This window comes from Hemiscyllium ocellatum, chromosome 19 (genome assembly GCF_020745735.1).
Source record: "Hemiscyllium ocellatum isolate sHemOce1 chromosome 19, sHemOce1.pat.X.cur, whole genome shotgun sequence".
Classification (NCBI taxonomy): Eukaryota; Metazoa; Chordata; class Chondrichthyes; order Orectolobiformes; family Hemiscylliidae; genus Hemiscyllium; species Hemiscyllium ocellatum.
In genome coordinates, this window is record NC_083419.1 from 60,629,346 (window position 1) to 60,653,861 (window position 24,516).

The following is a 24,516-nucleotide window of genomic DNA, read 5'->3' on the forward strand; positions in this document are numbered from 1 at the left end:
CTCATTACCCTGAGAGAAGTAATTTCTCCTCAGCTCTGTTTTGAATCTGCTAGCTCATCCTTTTCTATGTCTACTTTGTCAATGCACTTTAGCATCTTATTTATCTTAGTTACCTCGCAATCTTCTAAAAGGCAGAGATTACAGGCCCAAAAACGGCTCAATCTCTCTTTTTAAGATTAAACTCCTCATCTCATCTGTGCAATCAATCGAATGAACCAAAATGGCATACAATATTCTGGTGCAGTCTCGGTAATGCCTTCTACAGTCACAGCAATATTTCCCTATTATATACCGTGGCTTGAACAATGAATTCTTGAAATAATATTGCCATCTCTTGTTGTTAGGTAGCCCTTGTCAATAATGTTTCGGGTTTCATGCTGATATCATCTGTGCATTTTATTCCTTCCTTTCCTGAAAGTGCTGGATTATGTTGTGGGTCAGTGTCAAAGGGGCTGTCATTATTCAAGTATCCTTCCCAAACACACATTCTTACTGTGCATACCCAGAAAGCAAGTCTTTTTGTCCTTTCCAAATGAATCCATTACAACCAACATGTCAAGCCTTCTGGCATCTCACATAGATAAAGGTTCCAGCTGGGAACACTGGATACCAAAGAAGAACATCCTGACTCACCTTTACTGCTTCTCTGAAATGATGACTGAGCTGTGTAAGGAACATGGCCAAGTGGCAACTAGACATCCAGGAAGAGTTGCACAAAAGAATTCTCAACACTCAGACAACATTAGAGCTTTGAGGATGGTTTGACAGCATGGAAACAGCTGACCAAAGTGGGCTTTTGAAGCTACATTCACTTACAAAGCTTTGCTACATGATCAACACATGAGCAGCTTTATGCTTGGAAGGATGGGCTGGTAAAGACACACAGTGTGGAGATTTGAAGAACTTCAGCAGAAGAGATAGAGAAAGTTTACTTTGCATTAAATCCATATTGAGGAACAGCATTAAGTGTGTGAGAAAGTAGCACTGAATAATACTGTCTTGACCATCAAAAGATGTGGTTGCTAAGATAAAATTCGGAGATTCTTTCAGATCACTTTACCTTAAATTAATCAGATGCATAGAATCCCTACAGTGTGGAAGCAGGCCATTTGGCCCAGTGAATCCACACCAACCTTCCAAAGATCATCCCACACACCTATCCTCTCTCTGTAACCCTCCATTTCCATGGCAAATCCACCTAGCCTGCACATGCTTAGACACCCTGGGCAATTTAGCATGGCCAATCTATCTAACCTACCCAATTTTGGACTGTGGGAGGAAACCCATGCAGACACAGGGAGAATGTGCAAATGTACAGTTGCCTGAGGGCAGAATCGAACTCATGTCTCAGGCGCCTTGAGGCACCATACCATCTATTTAAGTAAAGCAGTGTTAATAGTAAAGATTAACTATACAAAGTGTTTTCATCTGTCACATCCTTATCCCATATGCAATTTTTCTTTTGCCAGTAAACACCCCTTCTGACAGAGGAAAGCATCTCGCCTTCTGAACCTTACTGTGTGATGTGTGTAGAAATGATCATGAGCAGATACACTGGCAACTCCTCAACCAAATCAAGCAGTTGCTTTTATGCAGAGGAACAGAGTTTTAAAGTTTGGCATATTTTCACAGAGTTTGCACAACGGCCTGACGCTGGACACACTCAATGTTTTGAGAAGGAAGAGTACCAAAATAACAAAAAAGCAGATGTGGGGCACTGGACCACACCATGGACCATAAATGCAGCTGAATATGTCACATTGCAGATCTTAAATTACTGGATGTAGAGCAACGACAAAGGACATGACATGACAACTACCATCTCTTCTTGCTCCTCCTGTCAGCCGGCCCATGTCCACACACAATGAGGTATAACACCATCTATTCCCATGCTATCAATATTCAAAAAGAGGATGTTGTGGACCCAGATGTTTGTATTGATTGCCTTTGGCATGTTGCAGCGAGGAAATCAAATATCAAGATGACAATTCTGCACAGCACTATAGTCACCAAGTCTTCCTGCTGCAAATTAAGATACAGGCACATATCAGTTTGTACAAAGAAAGAAATAAGTGAAACTGTTGATGAAGGAGCATGAACTCGCCAGCAGAGAACATCTGGCATAGCTCCTCAAGTTTGAGCCTGTGGACTCAGATGTCCTAGACTCTGTAATAAATAGGACATAATTGGAATATCACCACTCTCAAGAGATTATAGAGACACATCAAGCATTCTCATGATGATAGCGCAGGCTGCCCCTGGAACTGCCTGCTCTCAAATGGAAGGAAGCTGGGAAGATGAAGTAACCACCATTAAAACATACTTTTTTTTTGTCTTGGATGTTGTCAGAGCGAGTTAGCCAGCTGCAAGGCTCTCTTACCAGCTATTATATGAAAGCAGAGAGTGACATCAATGACAAGAGCATTGCAGTAAGGGTCAGCCACCATCACAGTCAGACACTGCAGGAAAGTGAAAAATCAGGAAGCAGGATAAGCGTGCATTAACATAATGAGGAAAATTTAAGAAGTTCCAAAATTAGCTGCAGTTATTCTGACTGTTTTCAAAATCAGTGGCAGCTCAATTGCTAAGTCATATTAGACACAGTCTATTTGACCACAATACAGAGCAGACAGCCAGTGTGGTGGGGTATTTGGTGAAGGTTTTGTTTGACGTATAACAGTGTGCTCCCAGCTGCCTGGCAATGGAATAGTTTTTCCACTCAGGTTGACAATGAGCAACAGCTCTACATAGTCCAAAGAACATCAACCCACAAAATGCATTGAAATGGACTGACAAGCACCTTATTTGGCTTTGGTGCACCTTGGTGCTTTCAACCCCATTCAATGGCCTGTCCACTTTGGATGGAAAAGATGCAGCCTAGTAAAGTGATTCTCAAGACCCTGATCAGCCTGGACTTTAGGGTACTCTTGAATCTGTTGGGAAATCTAAAGTAATGCCTCTAACTATCATATCTCCAATGATAACACTGGGTTTAAAATCTGATTGAAGATTTGTAGCTCGGGTATCCGTTGTTGTGGTTCTGCTCGCCGAGCTGGAAGTTTTTGCTGCAAACGTTTCGTTCCCTGGCTAGGGAACATCATCAGTGCTGTTGGAGCCTCGTGTGAAGCGCTGCTTTGATGTTTCTTCCGGTATTTATAGTGGTTTGTTCTTGCCGCTTCCGGGTGTCAGTTTCAGCTGCAGTGATTTGTATGTGGGGTCCAGGTCGATGTGTCTGTTGATGGATGTTCTTGCCGTTTCCGGGTGTCAGTTTCAGCTGTAGTGGTTTGTATATGGTGTCCAGGTCAATGTGTCTGTTGATGGAGTTTGGGGATGAATGCCATGCTTCTAGGAATTCTCTGGCTGTTCTCTGTCTGGCTTGTCCTATGATAGTGGCGTTTTCCCAGTCAAATTCATGTTGCTGGATGTCTGAGTGTATGGCTACTAGAGATAGCTGGTCGTGTCGTTTTGTGGCTAGCTGATGTTCATGGATGCGGATTGTTAGCTGTCTTCCTGTTTGTCCTATATAGTGTTTTGTGCAGTCCTTGCATGGTATTTTGTAAACTACGTTAGTTTGGCTCATGCTGGGTATTGGGTCCTTTGTTCTAGTGAGTTGTTGTCTGAGCGTGGATGTTGGCTTGTGTGCTGTTATGAGTCCTAAGGGTCGCAGTAGTCTGGCTGTCAGTTCTGAGACGCTCCTGACGTATGGTAGAGTGGCTAGTCCTTTTGGTTGTGGCATGTCCTCGTTCCTCGGTCTATCTCTTAGGCATCTGGTGATAAAGTTGCGTGGGTATCCGTTTTTGGCGAATACATTGTATAGACGTTCCTCTTCCTCTTTTCGCAGTTCTGGTGTACTGCAGTGTGTTGTGGCCCTTTTGAATAGTGTCCTGATGCAGCTTCGTTTGTGTGTGTTGGGGTGGTTACTTTCATAGTTTAAGACTTGGTCTGTGTGTGTTGGTTTCCTGTGTACCCTTGTGGTGAATTCTCCGTTGGGTGTTCTCTCTACTAACACCCAACGGAGAATTCTCTCTACTAGTAGAGAGAATACCCAATGGAGAATTCACCACAAGGGTACACAGGAAACCAACACACACAGACCAAGTCTTAAACTATGAAAGTAACCACCCCAACACACACAAACGAAGCTGCATCAGGACACTATTCAAAAGGGCCACAACACACTGCAGTACACCAGAACTGCGAAAAGAGGAAGAGGAACGTCTATACAATGTATTCGCCAAAAACGGATACCCATGCAACTTTATCACCAGATGCCTAAGAGATAGACCGAGGAACGAGGACATGCCACAACCAAAAGGACTAGCCACTCTACCATACGTCAGGAGCGTCTCAGAACTGACAGCCAGACTACTGCGACCCTTAGGACTCATAACAGCACACAAGCCAACATCCACGCTCAGACAACAACTCACTAGAACAAAGGACCCAATACCCAGCATGAGCCAAACTAACGTAGTTTACAAAATACCATGCAAGGACTGCACTAAACACTATATAGGACAAACAGGAAGACAGCTAACAATCCGCATCCATGAACATCAGCTAGCCACAAAATGACACGACCAGCTATCTCTAGTAGCCATACACTCAGACAACCAGCAACATGAATTTGACTGGGAAAACACCACTATCATAGGACAAGCCAGACAGAGAACAGCCAGAGAATTCTTAGAAGCATGGCATTCATCCCCAAACTCCATCAACAGACACATTGACCTGGACACCATATACAAACCACTACAGCTGAAACTGACACCCGGAAACGGCAAGAACATCCATCAACAGACACATCGACCTGGACCCCACATACAAATCACTGCAGCTGAAACTGACACCCGGAAGCAGCAAGAACAAACCACTATAAATACCGGAAGAAACATCAAAGCAGCGCTTCACACGAGGCTCCAACAGCACTGATGATGTTCCCTAGCCAGGGAACGAAACGTTTGCAGCAAAAACTTCCAGCTCGGCGAGCAGAACCACAATAACCCTGGGTTCCAATGCACCTATGCTCTGCTGGTGTCCATAGATCTTTAAACCCCATTGTGTTTATTGCTCTGTTTTCTTAGATGCCAATTTCTACTCTTCTTTGCAGCTACCATAATTACATTCAGGTACCAAGAATTGTTGATAGTCCATGTCTATCAGGTATATTCAATATATTTGAAAGTATGGCACCTGGTGGTGAGACATGGCTGTTGCAGAACGTCTGGAGGAGCAGGATACCTCAATCAACAACTTCCTCACTTCTAAGTGTAACCTTCCAGTTCAGAAAGCAAACCTACACCCAGAACCTCAACCCGAACTACAAATCTTCTCAAAACTCAATACCCGCATATGTTCAGTCACTGGAATTATATCTCCAATTTTTCATATAACTAATGACAAGCACTGCTTTTTCTCTCAAACTCCTGCACTTTCCTTTTTTTTAAAATATAAAAAATGCACTTTGAACAAAAATAATGAGACACTAATCAGTTCCTCCATGATCTATGATGGCCACACAAACAATTCATTAAAGACACAAGCAGGTTTAATTACAACCAAAACAAATACACTCAAGTCTCAAAGGAGACTTTGGTATTACATTTCTCAACACTACAAGAACCAATTAAGGTAATTGTCACTAATTTAGATCCATGTTTAATGTTTAAAGTTAAAACATTCAGAGTGTAACCAGGCACAACCAGTTTGGCACCATGGAACAATTATATAATTATCTGCATCACTTTGAACAAAGAGTCCATCACCCAGACTTTGTGGTTGTGCAGTGACTGGTCAGCTGAGGTTGCAACAGTGGCTGCTAGTAAATATGGATCTGGAGTCTGTGTTTGGATTATTCTTCAACTGATGTCAAGGTAGCTCTCAGTACGTAGAAATTCTAGAAATTGGGCTTCCATTGTGCACAAAAAAAAATGAAGAGCTGACACTAGCTCAGAGGTAAAGGCAATAGGAGTCGAAGAGCTATAACAAATCACACACTCCATGACAACAATAATGAGGGTCAAGTCAATAGTTCCATGATCTATAATAGCTGCACAGACAACTCATTAAAGTGGTAAGCAGATTTAACGACAACAAAAAGAACGCTTAATCCATCCTGAATGACTGAATCCTTCTGTACACCGCAGTATCCACTTCCAGTAGGAAATATGCCTATGTCCCTCCACAAGCTGCACTCTTCCCAGCCTTCCCTTACAGAAGTAGGCACCATTGACATCAACATAGATCCCATTTGTAGTCAGAATCACTGGGCGGTATGCAACCTTCAAATGTATGATGCTGCAACAGTGGGCATTGTCCACATCCCATGAATGAATACATAAAACACCAAAAATTCAATGTCTCTCGTTATTTTGGGAAAGGGAATAGAGTGTAAGAATTGGGAGGTTTTGCTATCGTCAGACCACAGCTGGAGTACTGTGAACAGTTTGGGGCCCTTTATCTAACTAACGGTATATTGGCAGTAGAGGCAGTCCAGAGAATTTAGTGGCTGATACCAGCTAGAGAGGGACTCTCTTAATAAGACAAGGAGGAGATGCATTCATTGAGATATAGAAGAATGAGGGGCAACTTTACTGAAACACCTTTGATTCTTAAGGTTAACAATCACACAACACCAGGTTATAGTCCAACAGGTTTAATTAGAAGCACACTAGCTTTCGGAGTGCCGCTCCTTCATCAGGTTGTGGGATATAGGTAAATTAGTGTTATTTCTGCAATAATAATTACTTATGCAAGGTAAATGAACTCACACCAGTGTATAATTGTTTCAGCCAAGAGCTGAGTCAACAAGAATGAAAACTATTTGAAGGAAATACATAACTGTTTTTGTATTAGCTAAAATGTGTATACAAGAATAAAATGTGCCTGCAAACAATGGAGATGTTACAGACAAATAGATAAGGTGCTGTGAGGGGAGGGGGGTTAAGCTAGATATGTCTGTACAAACAATAGTTATAAGCATCTATTTCCCGCTTCTGCAAAAACAAGAACAAATCACAATCAAGAAGTCATGAGGTCATAAGATCATAACAAGTGAGAGAAACAAATGGTAGTGAAGGAGGATGTACCTAACAATGGGCCACAGCAGGATGTGGTCAAATGGCCTTGAGGCCAGAAATAAGCATTTTGTCACAGGCAAGGCCGGATAAGACAAGAGATAAATAAGAGTAATGGGCGTGGTCTTAGAGAGCTAAACAGGGGAGGAGCAATGGGATGAAAGAATAGGAACCAAATTACATAAATGTTGTGTAGTTGAATTCAGTGTGTGTGTCCCTGCCTTGTGGACAGTGGACACCACACCTTCTTGCAAGAGTGAAATAAATGATACTACTGATTCAGATCTTGTCTCAGACTGAAATTATTGAAGTGACTGAGCTTCGTTTCTCACAAGGTGATTGTGGAGGGCACAATTCTAAGGCACAAAATTTATAACAAAAATTTTCAGTATGATGTAACTGAAATTATCCATTGAAAAATACCTTGATTGTCTGTTGTGTCTTTCATCTGTTTGAATACCATGATAGTTTCACTTCTTTCATGTGTAAATCACAAAAGCTTTTTTAAAAGATTTGGAGATGCCGGTGTTGGACTGGGATGTGGACAATCACCTGATGAAGGAACGTCGCTTCGAAAGCTAGTGTGCTTCCAATTAAACCTGTTGGACTATAACCTGGTATTGTGTGATTTTTAATCTTTTTTAAAAGTTGCATTCTCAGATTAGCTGTAACAATGGGTGTATAGGAGTGCCTGTATGTGAGTGTATAGGAGTCCTACACTCACACACAGGCACTCATACACACACATACACACGGACACACATATACACAAACACGCACACAGACACTCACACACACCCTTACAAATACACATTCCCACAGGCATCCTCTCAGAGACTTAGACCACTCTACACTCATGCACACACATATACATTCTCCCTTACAGACAGTCACGACCCCCCAACCCAGACACACACACACACACTCCCACACATGCACCCCCTCACAGACTTAAGACACTTTACACTCACTACACACACATATACACTCTCTCACACTCAACCCCCAACCCAGACAGACACACACACACACGCACAGAGACCCACATGCATACATATATATTTATTTAGTGAGGTGAATTTGTACTTGCAGAGTTACATTGTACTTTGCTCAAAAACTGCATGAATTCATGTAAAACTCTTATCTCACTTTTTAGATTAGAATCAAACTAAGCATCATGGAGAACAGAGAACACAGGGGCTAACACCTTCAACATATTGTCTAGCTAACACCCATTGTTACAGCTAGCCTGAAAATGCAACTTTTAAAACAAGGTTTTTAACTTTGTACACCCCAGTCCAACACCAGCATCTCCAAATCTTGATTCTTAAGGAGCTTGATAGGATAGACGTGGAAAGGCTGCTCTCCTTTGAGAGAGTGTAGCACCAGAGGGCATAATAACTGAGTAAGGGGCTGCATTTAAGACAGATGACGTGGAATTTCTTCTCTCAGAAAGCAGTGAATCTGTGGAGTTCTTGACCACAAAGGGCTGTCGAGGCTGGATGATTAAGTCTATTTAAGATTGAGATTGACAGATTTTTAATCATTAAGGGAACCAAGGATTGTGGGGGAAATGCAAGAAGTGGTGTTAAGGATTATCCAATCAGCCATGGCACAACAGAATCAATGGACTGAATGGCCTACACCTGCTCCTACAGTTTATGGCCATAAAAAACACACACAAGATCATGTCATAGGAGTTACAGAACTAAAAGGGTAAAAATATATTGCAAACATTTTCTCTGGATGGTTCTCATTTCAAAACATGCCAGAGCACCCACTTAAAACAGGCAATCTGGCAATTCTAAAATTGAAACCAGAATCCAGGCAATAACAGTGTGGCGGTTATCCAGCGATGACTGCACTGAACAGAAGCGTAGCACAGAACAGGATATTCCAAGCTATAGAAATCAGACAGAGTGCCACTCCACTGCGATTTTCTTTTGTTTTGCTGAGAGAACCGAGCACCATATTTCTATCTGGGAATTCAAAAATGTGGAGCACAGTTTAAATGAAGAGGGATCCCCTTTAGCCTGGGGTAGTTGGGGTGTCAAACACCCCTTTGGTAGTGCCATTTTCAGAGATGTCAATGCCCAACAACACTGCCAAATACTTTACTGCTGTGAACAGGTAAGAAGGGAAGGCAAGAGTGGGTTTCAGGTGGCAGCTAGTTAGGAGATAAGGGGGCAAGGTGAGTAGGGGGTGGGTCAGAGAAGTAGGTCACCTGTTCAGTGGGGCACCAGGTAGGTAGGGCTCCCAGCTAAGTTATGCAGTGCTTAACATAGGTCGGAGTGGGGTGATGGATGTGCTACTGTCTGGTGACTAACGCAATGACCAGTGAACAAATGGGGCAGGACAGCAGTGGGGATATTGAAGACAGCAGCAGCAGCATGCAAGGGGGGTTGGTGCAACATGTAAAAGCTGCCCTCAATTGCTTGCAGCTTAAAACACGGCATGTAAAAACATATGTCCTTTTCAGGATTTCATGATGTCTAAAAGTTCAGCCAAAACAAAGATGTAGCTTTTAATGTTCAATAAATGGTGCAACATCGACCGGAACACTGAATGGGTCTACTCTCCCTTGAAAGATCCTGTACGATCTTTTGGAGCTATTCCACATGTTTGTCATATTTTCTAACTAGAAACCAGCACTGTTGATCTAAAGCTTTTTGGTTATTGCAGTATTTAATTATAAAAACAGAGAATGCATTTCAAATTTCAGTTAGCGGCAATAACATTGCTTCAGGCAACCAAGTAACTGCAAATGGTGGAGGTTTATTGTTTTATTTCTCATGGAATGGAGGCACCACTGGCTAGGCCAGCATTTACTGTCCATCCCTACTTGCCCAGAGGGCAGTTAAGAGTCAACCACATTGCTGAAGCTCTGGAGTTGCACACAGGTCAGAAGGGCAAGGCCAGAAGATTTCCGTCTCCAAAGGGCATTAGTGAACCAATGTGGATTTCACCAGTTTCCTCATTTCCCCTCCCACACCCCCACCACCCGCCTTATCCCAGATCCAACCTTCCAACTCAGCACCGACCTACTGACCGGTCCTTCTTCCTTCCCATCTATCTACTCCACTCTCCTCTCTAACCAATGACTTTCAACCCCTTCCATCTGCCTATCACATTCCCAGCTACCTTCCCCCCAGCCCCACCCACCCTTCCATTTATCTCTCAGCTCCCTTGGGCCATCCCCTCATTCCTGATGAAGAGCTAATGCTCAAATCGTCGATTCTCCTGCTCCTTGGATGCTGCCTGACCTGCTGTGATTTCCCAGCACCAGACTGACTCTGATCTCCAGCATCTGCAGTGCTCACTTTCTCCCAGTGAACCATTGTATACTGAAGTATTGTATTCTCAGCTGTGCAATCCATTACAGCTCAATTTTTATTTTGTGAACATTGCACTGTGCTAGTCAGGCCACTTAAATCAGATTAATAATCAGATCATTGGAAGGAAGAACTTTGTGTATCTAGGTTGTGTAGAGGGGAGGGGGATGACGAATGGTGAATGACAAAGAAGAAAAGCTATGATGACTGAGCTTCCCAAATCACAGAAACATATGGTGCTCTTCCAAATTGCTGAGGGCCTGGAGTCACACATAGTTTAGAGGGGGTAAGGACAGAAGATTCTGCAGCAGTTGAGGGTCACATTGCTTGGCTAAACTCTCTTTTTGTGCATGACATGACAACTATAAGTTAGTGATATTTCTGACATGATCTAAATATGCAAAAGTGAACCAGAACACTCTGTCCATCCTTCAGTGTCATGAAGGAAATTGGAATTATTGCCTCCTCAATATTCACCTGTCAAGATGAAGATGGCAATTCCCCAGTCCTTCAATTCATCAATACCCTACACTTTCCTTCAGATTTTACTGTCTTTTACAAAAGTCAAGATTCTGAAAATCCAATTCTCTCTCAAAGAGCTTTCCTGCAGCTAAATTTTTGGTATTCCTAGGAGCTTCCAACAATAACTGTACTTCAAGGGGTACTTCACTGTCTATAAAGCAATTTTGCAATGTCCAGAGGTGATGAAAATGACTGCATAAATACTAAATGACAAACATTACTTGGTGGATTGGTCATGCTAAATTGCCCATTGTGTGCAGGCTAGATGGATTAACAATGGGATTAGGAGGGTGAGTCTGGGTGGGATGTGCTTCAAGTGCACATGCTCAGTCCTAATGGGCAGCATGGTGGCACAGTGGTTAGCACTGTTGCCTCATAGTGCCAGAGATCCAGGTTCAATTCCCACCTCAGGCGACTCTCTGTGTGGAGTTTGCACATTCTCCCCGTGTCTACCTGGGTTTGCTCCAGTTTTCTCCTACAATCCGAAAAAAATGTGCAGGTTAGGTGAATTGGCCATGCTAAATTGTCCGTAGTGTTAGGTGAAGGGGTAAATGTAGGGGAATGGGTCTGGGTGGGTTGTGCTTTGGTGGGTCAGTGTGGACTTGTTGGGCCGAAGGGCCTGTTTCCACACTGTAAGTAATCTAATTACTTCTTTTAACTCTGAACTGATTACTACTGCTACCACTGTCTGCAGACGTATTGATTTATCTGACACAGCGTACATCAGCATTTCTGTTCATGTAGCTGGGGGCATTTGAACCTAGAGAGAGAGTGTATTAACTATTGTTAAGCCAACTGATATAAAATTTAAAAGTTTAATTATCCTGGACACATACACAAAACTTAGAATTCAGCATGTTCAGCATAAATAATACCCTCAAAGATATTTTTTATTTTAAAACATACAATCATAAAAAAGTAAAAGATCTCTGAAATATGTAGTGTACAAAAATAATTAACCTTTTTTCCTCATCTAAAATTATCAACCTTCTCTTCAAAAAAAGGGGGCTTTTGCCCGAAATGTCGACTCTCCTGCTCCTCGGATGCTGCCTGACCTGCTGTGCTTTTCCAGCACCACACTCTTGATTCTAATCTCCAGCATTCGCAGACCACACTTTTGCCCTGTACTTGTGAGCTGCCTGTCTGACATCCTGCAGTGCGTGAACAGAAATTTCTTCCAACTAAGCGCTGGGAAGCCCAAATCCATTGTGTCCTGACCTGCTACAAACTCTATTCGTTAGTCACGGACTCCATCCTTCTCCAGGTGAAAGGTTCGAGTCACATCCAGTCAGTACATCTAAGTGTCAGACATGGAAAGGTGATCCCCATCTTTCATAGAGGTTTATTGCAAAACATTAGTGCCAAGAAAATGCAAATCAGGAGGAGTAGGTCAACCAAAGCAGATCTGACCATCCAAGTCTTGTTTTAGGATTAATCATTTATCCTCACCCTACGTGGTTGCCACTGCTTCTGCATACTGTTCTCTCATCAAGATTAGAGCGGTGCTGGAAACGCACAACAGGTCAGACTGCATCCACGTTTTGGGACAAAAGCCCTTCATCAGGAACCCTAGACATAATGGTCACAAACTTATCAGGACTCAAAGTGGGGTGATTGTATTCATTGGAGTTTAGAAGATTAAGGGGAGACTTAATAGAAACTTACAAGATAATACACGGAAAAGGTGGACGCTAGGAAATTGTTTCCGTTAGGCGAGGAGACTAGGACCCGTGGACACAGCCTTAAAATTAGAGGGGGTCAATTCAGAACAGAAATGCGCAGACATTTCTTCAGCCAGAGAGTGGTGGGCCTGTGGAATTTGTGCAGTGGAGGCCGGGACGCTAAATGTCTTCAAGGCAGAGACTGACAGATTCTTGATGTCTCGAGGAAGTAAGGGCTGCGGGGAGAATGCAGGTAAGTGGAGTTGAAATGCCCATCAGCCATGATTGAATGGCGGAGTGGACTCCATGGGCCGAATGGCCTTACTTCCACTCCTATACCTTATGGTCTTATGGTGATCACAGAGTTTGTACACTTTGATCTCACCTTTGTACATTTCGGAAAAGCAAGCTCTGAAATTTCAGCAACTGTGAACCGAAATGCATTCACAATACCTTAGTTCAACCTGAACTGTACTTGACCAGCCTCAGTCCATTCCCCAGTCCCTCCAGGTTCACACGTGGTACATCATTTCTGACCTAACATGCATGATACTGAGAGAGACTTTGGGATTTTGTGCATCATGAGGTTAGCTGCTGTTGGTTGGTTTACCTCGGCCAGCTTGATAACGCGATGCGAAGTGTAATAAATCCCTCACAAAAGCGCTCATAGCGGAGAGTGGTCTTGGATCCGAGTGAACACTCGCTAATGTGATTAGAATTTGTGAACAGTTCGTTGCTATTCAGTCCGCCCTGCTGCCGATGGCAGAGAATACAACGGAAGGACGGTTCGGGCGCTGATTATAAAAGGTACAGAAATAACTTTCTAGCGGAATGAGAGGGAGGAAAAAATGGCTCGCTGACATTTCATCTCCAAATTCTCCTCCAAAGCATGACGGAAACCAGAACGGAATTGGACTTCTTGGGTCAATAAATCATTAAATGTTCAAACCCCAAGAGGTTAAACAAAACTAATGCTGCAAGATCTACTGAAAAAAAATTGCGGAGTCAGTAGCAAGGCTAAATAAATTGGTACACCTCTAGGTCTCACCCACTTTCAGGCAACGTCCGCCCATGAGAATGAGATGTCTCTCAGTGGGAGTACCACAGAGAGTGTGGCTTGCTGAGCATTTACCTGCGCTCTGACCTGAGACACACTTCCCCGGATGGCTAGTTTGCAACGGGTTTTATATTCTGGTTTGCACCTCACCCCCACACACAGAGTGTACACGGTCAGACTGTAAGGTGGTGGGAGGGAGGCTTTGGAACGAGCTGCTTTCCGGAGGAGAGACCTGAAGTGGGTGGGGGAGCTCAGAGAAAGCTGCCTCCTTGGAAGGGCTGCAGGAATGAGTCAAGGTTAGTGTGGTGCTGGAAAAGCACAGCAGGTCAGGCAGCATCGGAGGAGCAGGAGAATCGACGTTTCGGGCAAAAAGCCCTTCATGATTCCTGCTCCTCGGATGCTGCCTGACCTGCTGTGCTTTTCCAGCACCATCCTAACCTGATCTCCAGCATCTGCAGTACCCACTTGCACAGAGCTGCAGAAACGCCAGGAGTAGTTTCAAACACGAGGGTGGGGGGAGGGGGGGGGGGGGGTGAGGCGGTAGTGCCCCGACCTCTGATCCAAGAGTCCTGGGTTCGAGACCCACCTGCTCCAAAGGTGTGCAGTAACATCTCCGAGCAGGTTGGTTCGAAAACAGCCGAAGCCAAAAGACACGGTCAGAGATCCAATGGGTCGTCATGCAGCGACTGAAACCTGCAAATGGGGGTCAGATTCACCAGGACTGACCACCTCACTCACGGTGAACACCGGGTAATGAAGCCCCCGCGCATTGCTGTTACAGCCACCCGTCAGTCCTGTCAATAGCGGAGAGGCACTTTTAGTTTAAAGCGAGCTGCATCCTTACACTTGGTAAAGGGATTCCCCAGCTCACTGGATCGCACCCCCACCTCGGTAAAACTCCATGCAAAACGCCAATGGGCTTGACACAATGTAACAAAAAATAAAAAAAGGTGAGACAGTACCTACCGCGGATGCTGGCTGCAACAATCCACTCCGTTGTGTTTTTTGAAACACACACACAGAGCAGCAGCGCAGCCTGTGCTTCCTCGGCTCCCGCTGACAATGCACGGCTGCCTTCGAGAAGCCCACTTTCTTTGCAGTAAGTGGAAGAACGGTGGGGGGCGTACAGCGGCTGACATCAGATCACTGCCGGGGCTCTCAGCGTTAACGGAGTCACCAGCTACAGGGCAGGGCAAGGCGGGGGGGGGGGGGGAGAAACACTCAGATCCAGGCTCAGCTTTCCCTCCAACGAGCCCTCCCACTTGAGGCCACTCGCCCCTCAGCTCCAATGCTCACCCCACTCCCTCCGAACCATTTTACACAGGGCGGTACTGAGCCGAGCAGGATAATGCATAATTTATCCACCAAAATCCGTGCACTTCCTCTATTCCCAGGCGGCGCAGTGTAATGGCTATTGATCACTTACTTACTCAAACAATTTTGGTGGCTATGCATAAAGGGTGAGCAGGTTGAATGCAAGATGAGGGAAGTCAGTAATTAGATTGGATTAATCATTTTTTTTTCCACCCCGCAGCATTTCTGTTTGACATTAATCCAAGACAGACCTGCAGGCAGCTCATCTCAGGTCGGTGCATTCAACTAACCCCTTTGGGAGTTGTCCTCCCCCATTACTAGTGGGGTCCCTGTGCACTATTAAAGGTAACGCTGCTGACAGCCATTGATCAGAAAGAGCTTGTTGCAGACCTTCCAAGTTCAAACAGCATGGTAACAATCACTTAACACACAAAAAACCTCAGCTACCAAGGACTCCACACTTGTCACGATTGATTATGACCCAGCACTGATGATGTCCACACTGTGTCACTGCACTCTGAACAGTGTCACTCACCTCCCCCCCCCCCCCCCCATTCTCACCATGCAGTGGGTGCCTTTGCATTCTCGTGGGGTCTATTTCAAATTTAGGTCAGTGCACTTTGGTATTTCAGGCAAAGCAGGGGATGGAAACAAGCAAATACATCTTGGCAGGGGAAAGGCTTGTCGTTTTACATGTTCAGAGTGCCTCGTATGTCAACAGCCCCAAGCTGACAGGGGGGGTCATCATTAATAGGCTGACAACTGGGGAGGGAGGGTCCAGCCAACAACATCCATTCAACAAAAGAGGCTGCTTTGTCAGAATCAGACTCACAGTGCAGCAGAAGCTGAGTCAATACCTCAAACCAATAAATAGCACCATACAGGCTGTTTGATCATGTCTTGGAAAGAGCTATCCAACTAGTCCCACACCACTACCCGTTCCCTTCCACTGCCCTCCAAACTATCGCTCTAAGATTAAGAAATGCTTAATCGGACACTCATATTTTGATGCAACCTGGGATTTTTTTCTGCCGTTAGATGTACTTGATCTTTGTTGTCTACCTGCTGTTTAGGAACTGGCACCATTAACACTAAAGTAGAATCGTTTAACATGAATCAATTAAAAAGGCTACGCAAGCTAGGCCAATTGGAGCTCTCAAGGCGGACACCGATAGGGTTTTGTTAGGTAAGGGAATCTGAGCTAATGGAGGTTAATGGAGTCTCAATGACAGAGGAGGGTCGAGAAGCTAAATGGCATTCCACTGTTTTGTAACCCTTCTCTTTTTAGGCACTCCCTCAGGATCAGGGATGATTTGCTTCCATTTTAGTTTACTGGCTTCCGAGATGGCCATTAAGCCCAATGCACAATCTGCGGGCTCTGCAATACAGGAGCCGATTAAAGGGTTGGATAAATGGGTGGTTTGGTGGTTTTTACCCTCTCTCCAATGCCTCCCTATACTGCCGCATGCTCCCAAACTCTCTCAACATATTCAATAACTTCACAAACACCACATTGATCAATCACAAGGCAGTCTCCTGAGGTGGTGGGGGATGTTTGACATCTTCAGAGATACGTTGAGGACAGCCCAGCAGTATTTCTGCTGTGCTCCTGTGAGTCCCAAGTGGAGCAAGTACAAATGACATGCCCTCATCCAACAGAGCTTACTTTGAGTGATTAGCACCTTAATGGAAATCTGGAATGTACTGCCTGGGAAGGGAGTGGAGGCTGGGAACCATACAACCTTTAAAAATAATTGGAAGAGCACCTCAAATATCACATTCAAGGATATCGGATAAGTTCTATCCACAAATCCTTGTTTGAGGACTTTTCCAAGATATCATCTCTCCTTATTGCAGCAATTGATTCTAATTAATCATGCAGCACCACCAACCTTTTCACACCTTCCTCTGTCTTGCCAAAAGATCCTAGACCATGGAACGTTACTGTATGTCAATAAAGTCTGTCCAATACCTGTATATTAAACTACTGTGCCTCATGCTTACCAAAATATATTGTTGTGCAACAAAAACAAAGTGCTGAAAGAACTCAGCAGGTCTGATAACACCTGTGGAGAAGTAGAGTCAACATTCCCGGCCTAATGATACTTAGAGTCATAGAGTCATAGAGACGTACGGAAACAGACCCTTTGGTCCAACCCATCCATGCAGACCAGATATCCCAACCCAATCTAGTCCCACCTGCCAGCACCCGGCCCATATCCCTCCAAACCATTCCTATTCATATACCCATCCAAATGCCACTTAAATGTTGCAATTGTACCAGCCTCCACCACTTCCTCTGGCAGCTCATTCCATACACGTACCACCCTCTGTGTGAAAAAGTTGCCCCTTAGGTCTCTTTTATATCTTTCCCCTCTCACCCTAAACCCATGCCCTCTAGTTCTGGACTCCCCCACCCCAGGGAAAAGACTTGGTCTATTTACTCTATCCATTCCCCTCATGATTTTATAAACCTCTATAAGGTCACCCCTCAGCCTCCGATGCTCTAGGGAAAACATCCCCAGCCTGTTCAGCCTCTCCCTGTAGCTCAGATCCTCCAACCTTGGCAACATCCTTGTAAATCTTTTCCGAACCTTTTCAAGTTTCACAACATCTTCCCAATAGTAAGGAGACCAGAATTGCATGCAATATTCCAACAATGGCCTAACCAATGTCCTGTCCAGCCGCAGCATGACCTCCCAACTCCTGTACTCAATACTCTGACCAATAAAGGAGAGCATACCGAATGCCTTCTTCACTATCCTATCATTTACCTGCAACTCCACTTTCAAGGAGCTATGAACCTGCACTCCAAGGTCTCTTTGTTCAGCGACGCTCCCTTGGACCTTACCATTAAGTGTAAAAGTCCTGCTAAGATTTGCTTTCCCAAAATGCAGCACCTCACACTTATTAGCGAGAATGCTCTCAGTTCTTTCATCTAGATCATTAATGTAGAAAGTGAAAAGTTGTGGTCCCAACACTGCTCCTTGCGGGACACCATGTGTCACCGGCTGCCATCCTAAGAAAGACCCTTTTAGCCTTACTGTCAGCTTTCAACAGCATTGGGGCCAACTACACTAGAATAAAGCCTGTCCAGTTTAGGATTTTAGCATAGGTTTTACTTAGGTTTTTAAAAAATGATGTAAAATGATTTACTTGTTATATTTGAGGTTCTACCTACTTGCAGTAGTTTCAGGCATTCTGATCACCATAGCCTGCCTAAGGTGGAGGAGATGAAAATGGCAGTGAAGATGGGTAAGCTAAGACAAAGGTGATGAAAACAAATTGACAAAATCATAATCAGTGCAGCAACAAAACTATTCAATATGCCTGGGCATGAAAACAGTCTCATCTGTCATTAAAAGTCAAAGTTTGGGCCTGAATCTGTCCTAATACCATCTTGCATTTTCATTGGTCAGTTCTGCATTCTTTAAGATTAAGCTTTGATTTTCTACAATTGAGATTTGGATACAGTCAAGAATATTAACTGAATGCTGCTGTGGGAAAGCTATTTTTAATAATAATACAGAGAGACTAGAAAATTTTGACTTCCATCATCCAATCGTTATATAAAAGACCTTAATAGATCAAAAGGAAGTAAAATTAATCTAAAATGGGTGCAACAGTCACTTGACCATATATTGAGATAACCTAAGACCTATGTTAATAAAACTAAATTGTATGGCACTTAAATGACCTTTTTTAATGCAAGAGCTCAAAACAGGAAACAAAATCAGCTTTAATGAAGTTTGCCATGAAGTGACATCACATATGATGTCACTTTTGGGAGATTAACTAGCAGGCAAGCCTTTCATCACCTTGGAAAGAAAATGGAGCTAGATTCCAGAATACACACTGAAGAATATTCCAGCACCTGTTTGAGTAGAAGAGCAGAGAATGTTGAGGAAACTAAAAAAATACATACATGAGATCATGGCTGAAGGAACACATAGATCTTGGAAAGTTTAGGGTTCAAGGAATTTGCAGAATTAGGTTTAGGTGAGGCATTAAGAGATTTGAACACAAGGTTTAAATGACTCATTAAGTCAATGTGTGCCTATGCGAGCACAGGTGTAATGGGTCTCCCAAACTGGTGGATAAAACACTGAATCATTGCTTTCAAATCACTTACTGAGATCTTGCATTGTTTACTTTCTCACAGGGTCAATTAACTGGCTGAAAGCAGAACAAAGTGCCACTTTTCAATCAAACTTTGGGTGGGATAATATTACTCTTCCGAACTGTGGCATGTTTCTGAGGAACAGTCATTGGACTCAAAAAGTTAACTTGTTTCTGTCTCCACAGATGCTGCCTGATTCTGTTACATTACTCCAGCACTTGCTGTTTTTAATTCTGATCTCCAGCATCTTCTGTATTTTGCTTTCATAAAATATTAGTTGCTTAAAGCATCTAGTTCTCTTCTGGCCAGTTAGGTAAACATTGGGTAAAACATGTTGATGACCCTGTTGACCTTCGACCTTCTTCCTTCCATGGTTCACAACAACATGTTTTTTGCTTGGTGTGATGCACAACAGCTTAACATACTGGAGAGTTGACTGAGGTCTTGTAAAATGACCAGCCTTGCACAGAAAAGACATCTTTTCAGCTGCTTAGAAACAATTGAAAAGCACAATATTTTACACACCATATTTTTTCCAACATCAAAGGTAAATTCCACAGTTAAGGTATTATCAGAGAGCTATTTCCAAGTTCTTTGAAGACAGTCTATTCAGGTAAATAGCTGTAGTACTTTACTCCAAAGCTATTACCCTAACACAAATTTTCCTACTCAAACTGTTCTTCATCTCTTTGATGAATACTTTCTGTTAGCCATTATCTTTTGGTATGATAGCTGATGGGTACATCTATCTTCATTACCTCAACCCTAAATTTACACGAGTCACTCATGCTGTCCGGATTACATTTGTTTCTGTATTCAAGCTTTTGCTCACTCCAGAGGGCAAGTTCTGTTTTCCTCTAACAACACTTCAAAGTGTTTGATGATACACATAAACCTAGTGCTCCAAAAATACAAAAGAAGTTTGACTGTTAACTCTTCACTTGCGAACATATCCTCCATACAAACTTCCCTGGTCAGGTGGCTCATGCTGAAGAAACAAGTAGTAATGATAATTCTTGAAGAAAATACTTGACTTTTGGCAATCTGGGTATTTTGAAACAGTTTTGACAACTTATCTTTCAAGACATGGTGGACATTTTGATGAACTTGAAAAAAATCATCAAGACTGGATTGTGAGAATGGAGTGGAGAAACTGGAAAGCCATAATTAAGTGGTGACAGGACTTAGCTCTTTAAAATAATGAAGCACACGATACATGTATAATTTTGAAAATGCAGACATTTTGACTTCCATTATGGTTGCAATGTTTAGTGGCAGCTGCTACCAAAGATAGTCAAACTTTGAAACTAGAGATGCCTCTTCTGGGCTCTCCGATATGGTTAATGCCAAGAATGTACCTCCATTATGATCAGTGTTACTCATTCGCTTTGTTTTGTTTATTCAAAAAACAAATGGTTATGCAATAGAATTGAAGGTGCCAATGACATAGACACATGAAGGTATTAAAATAGTTTAAGACGTGGTATTTTATTCAGTACCCAGCAACAAAATGAGAATTTTTTTCAGTGTAATAGATCTGTTTAACCTGTTACCAGCCTTTCTTTCATTATGTCAATGCAACTAAAAGTTGACAAGGAGAAAGAGTTGAAAAGAAAGTTGGGACCAGGACCAGATGAGATGCTCCCAAGGATATTGAAAGATGTGAGAATGGAAATGGGAATGGAAATTGCACACCTTGTCCCAACTCAGGGAGGTATTGGAAGACTGGAGAATTGCTAACATTAACCCCTTCGTCTAAAGAACATTTAAGGATAACCCCAGCAATTGCAGACCTGCCAGTTTTACTTCAGCAATGGGAAAGTTTCTGGAAACAATTATCAAAGTTAGAATTAGTAGTCATGTGAAAAAAGGTGGATTGATTAAGAGTGGTCAGCATGGATTTCTAAAGAGTAAGTAAATTGCTGGAGATTTTGAAGTGGCTACAAAAATGTCAATGAGGGTAATGCTGTTGATGTGGTGCCATGAATATTCAGGAGGTATTTGATAAAGTGCCACACAACGGACTTGTGAGAAATCCTTTAGCTCATAGAATTAAAAGGACAGTAGCAACACAGGCATAAAATTGGCTGAGTAAGAGGAAGCAGAAAGTAATGATAAATACATACTTTTCATATTGGAAGATTGTAGTGGAATTCCTCAGGGCTTGTTATTAAGGACTTTGTTTTTCCTGATATATATTAATGATACCTTGGTGTGCAGGGAACACTTCCAAAGTCTGCAGATGATACAACATTTGGAAACATTGTAAACTGAGAGGAGGTGTGTGCAGAAGGGCATACACAAGTTGGTAGGTGGCAAAGTTCAATGTAGAGGGGTATCAGGTGATGCATTTTGGTAGGAAGAACATGGATAGACAACACAAAATAAGGAGTACAATTCTAAGGCGGGGGGGGAGGGGGGTGCAGAGCAGAGGGACCTGGATGCATTTATGTGCACACATCCTTGAAAGGTAGCTGGACATGTGGAGACATCAGTCATAGCACACAGTATTCTGGGCTTTACTGGTCAGGGCACAGATTTCAAGATTAAAGAGATTATGTTGAACACCTTGAAGAAGATTGTCAGCCTCAGGTGAAGTGTTGTGCACTGTTAAGGGCACCACAGTTTAGGAAGGATGTGACACATTAGAGTAAGTGCAGAAGGGATTTACAAGAGTGGTTCAAAAGATGAGACAGTTCAGTTATGAGGATGGGGTGAAAAGGTGGGACTGTTCTCCTTGGAGAGAAGGTGGCTAAGAGGAGATCTGATAGAAATGTTCAAAATCATGAGGGGGCTGAACAAAGAAGGTAGGGAGACTTTGTTCCTGCTCATAAAAGGATCAAAGTAAGAAGGCATAGATCTAAAGTGATTTGTCAAAGCAGCAAGGGTGACATGACAATAAGCTGCTTTTTCACACTGTGTGGTTCAGGTCTGGAAAGCCCTGCTGGAAGTGTAGTGGAAGCAGGTTTAGCCAAGGCATTGGATGATTATTTAAACAGAAACAAAGTGGAAAGGTATGGGGAAAAGGGCTGGTGAATGGCGCTGGAGGGCCAACGCAGACATGATGGGCTAAATAGCCGCCTTCTTGCTGTGACATATCTATGATTCTGTAAATTAGTTACAGCCCATGGCAATCGCAAGCTGTGACAAATACAGGTGAAAGCAAAGATCATCCATTTTCCATGGCTTCTTATATTTTATATTTGGTTCTAATATTATACTCATCAAAAACCAAATCACAACCAATGAACACTGAATATTTAAATCATTTTATAAATCTGGTCTTTCAGATGAAGTATTTGAGAAGCTCTTGCCAACTTTCTTTGGCCTGTCATCTACTAACCTCACTCCTGTTATAAAACACACTAGATACCTTTCTGCTGAGGAGTAACTTGTTTTCTCTCTTTGTGCAAAAAATGAGGTCTGCAGATGCTGGAGATCACAGCTGCAAATGTGTTGCTGGTCAAAGCACAGCAGGTTAGGCAGCATCTCAGGAATAGAGAATTCGACGTTTCGAGCATAAGCCCTTCATCAGGAATAAGAGAGAGAGAGCCAAGCAGGCTGAGATAAAAGGTAGGGAGGAGGGACTAGGGGGAGGGGCGATGGAGGTGGGATAGGTGGAAGGAGGTCAAGGGGAGGGTGATAGAACGTGGCTGAAGAGCTTCTGTGCAGAGGAGATGACCTGGGGGGTGCAGTGAGAGAGGGACTCACTGAAATCCTTGTAGAGGGAGGAAGAGAGCTTCTTCAAGGAAGGCATCCTTGTAAGAGGATTCGCAGTAGGTTAAAATCTTCGAGTAAAAAATGAGGTCTGCAGATGCTGGAGATCACAGCTGCAAATGTGTTGCTGGTCAAAGCACAGCAGGTTAGGCAGCATCTCAGGAATAGAGAATTCGACGTTTCGAGCATAAGCCCTTCATCAGGAATAAGAGAGAGAGAGCCAAGCAGGCTGAGATAAAAGGTAGGGAGGAGGGACTAGGGGGAGGGGCGATGGAGGTGGGATAGGTGGAAGGAGGTCAAGGTGAGGGTGATAGAACGTGGCTGAAGAGCTTCTGTGCAGAGGAGATGACCTGGGGGGTGCAGTGAGAGAGGGACTCACTGAAATCCTTGTAGAGGGAGGAAGAGAGCTTCTTCAAGGAAGGCATCCTTGTAAGAGGATTCTCTTTGTGCCTCTTGCTTTTCTAAATCTTAAAATTATGTTACACGACACATTCCCCATTCAACTGTACAATGCACCCAATGAGAAATACCGTAGACTTTGACTGAATAAGCAACCGCACTGGAGAAACACTGGTATCCTGGAATAATTGATAAGTTTAATATTTTGCATGGATTTGCATATGCCCATTTCCATCCAACATTCCCACCGTTCAAGAGATCTAGGTTCCAAGAGGTCAACTGTGGCTCATTGGGGGCACCTAGCCATCAAAATATCTGAGCTCACAGTATTGAATGGTAGATTCTTGGTTTCATTTCCTGTGTTCTCATTCTAGCGATATTTCATATCACCTAGGATACTTCAATGCAGTACTGAGAGAGGACTACACTATAGGATGAAATCTTAAACCAAATTTTCCATTAGATCTTTCAGATACCCACAAGAGAACCCACAGTGCTATTCAGAGAAGAGCAGAGGTCGCATCCTAGTATCCTGGAAAAGCACAGCAGGTCAGGTAGCATCCGAGGCATGGCCTGCCATGCTTTTCCATCACCACACTCTCGACTCTGACCTCCAGGATCTTCAGTCCTCACTTTTGCCTCATATCCTGGCCAATATTTATCCCTCAAAAACAAAAATTAAACCTGATGTTTTCATTTGTTGGACTCTACTTTATGTAACATGTAGTAACATATTCTGATGCTGAGTGCATTCTGCTGAATCTTAACGTTGACCTGCCAGCTTTCTTACATCATTGCAATGAAGATACTTCCGAAGTATTTCACTGAACTTGGTAAAGAAGGGTGCTACATAAATTCAGACCTTTCTTTTATAAATTGACATTACACTAGTGAATGTCATATTTGTGAGTATTTTCTTCTGCATAACTACTTTGTGTTAACCTATTTGTATTTGTGGAATAAACATATTCCATTTCTGGAGAAAAACTGCACCACTGTGAATTCATGGAGGAACTTATGAACTAGTTGGTGGCAAGAATAAGACATAACTGAACAGGTTGGCAGTGGAGAGATACCTGTTGCCTATTGCCACCTCATCAATTAATTCCTGGATGAGAAAGTCTATTGAGGATTTCTTTGACCCATTACCAACTAATAGCCTTCCCTCTCCACCCGTTTCCTTCCCGGTAGTTGAGAAAGATACCTGCCTGCCAGTGTGGTGGGGTGGGGGTGGACAAACACCAATTATCCCAATCTAAGGTCAATCCGAGGCATGGGTGCGGGACCAAGTGGTTAATGTCCAAAAGTCACTCAC

The 24,516-nt window shown here is 43.2% G+C and overlaps 1 protein-coding gene across 2 annotated transcripts in view; it reads right to left on the minus strand.

Moving 5' to 3' along the window:
* Positions 1-24,516, minus strand: part of cntn1b (contactin 1b) — a 661,974-nt gene that overhangs the window by 499,589 nt on the left and 137,869 nt on the right. Inside the window, exon 1 of one of the 2 annotated variants that reach the window (XM_060839987.1) lies at positions 14,614-14,650. The exons of the other annotated variant lie outside the window; for it this stretch is intronic. The gene's annotated coding sequence lies outside the window, so the exon portion shown is untranslated. Of the gene's footprint in view, positions 1-14,613; positions 14,651-24,516 lie in introns of those variants that run through there. 2 annotated transcript variants of the gene reach the window in all.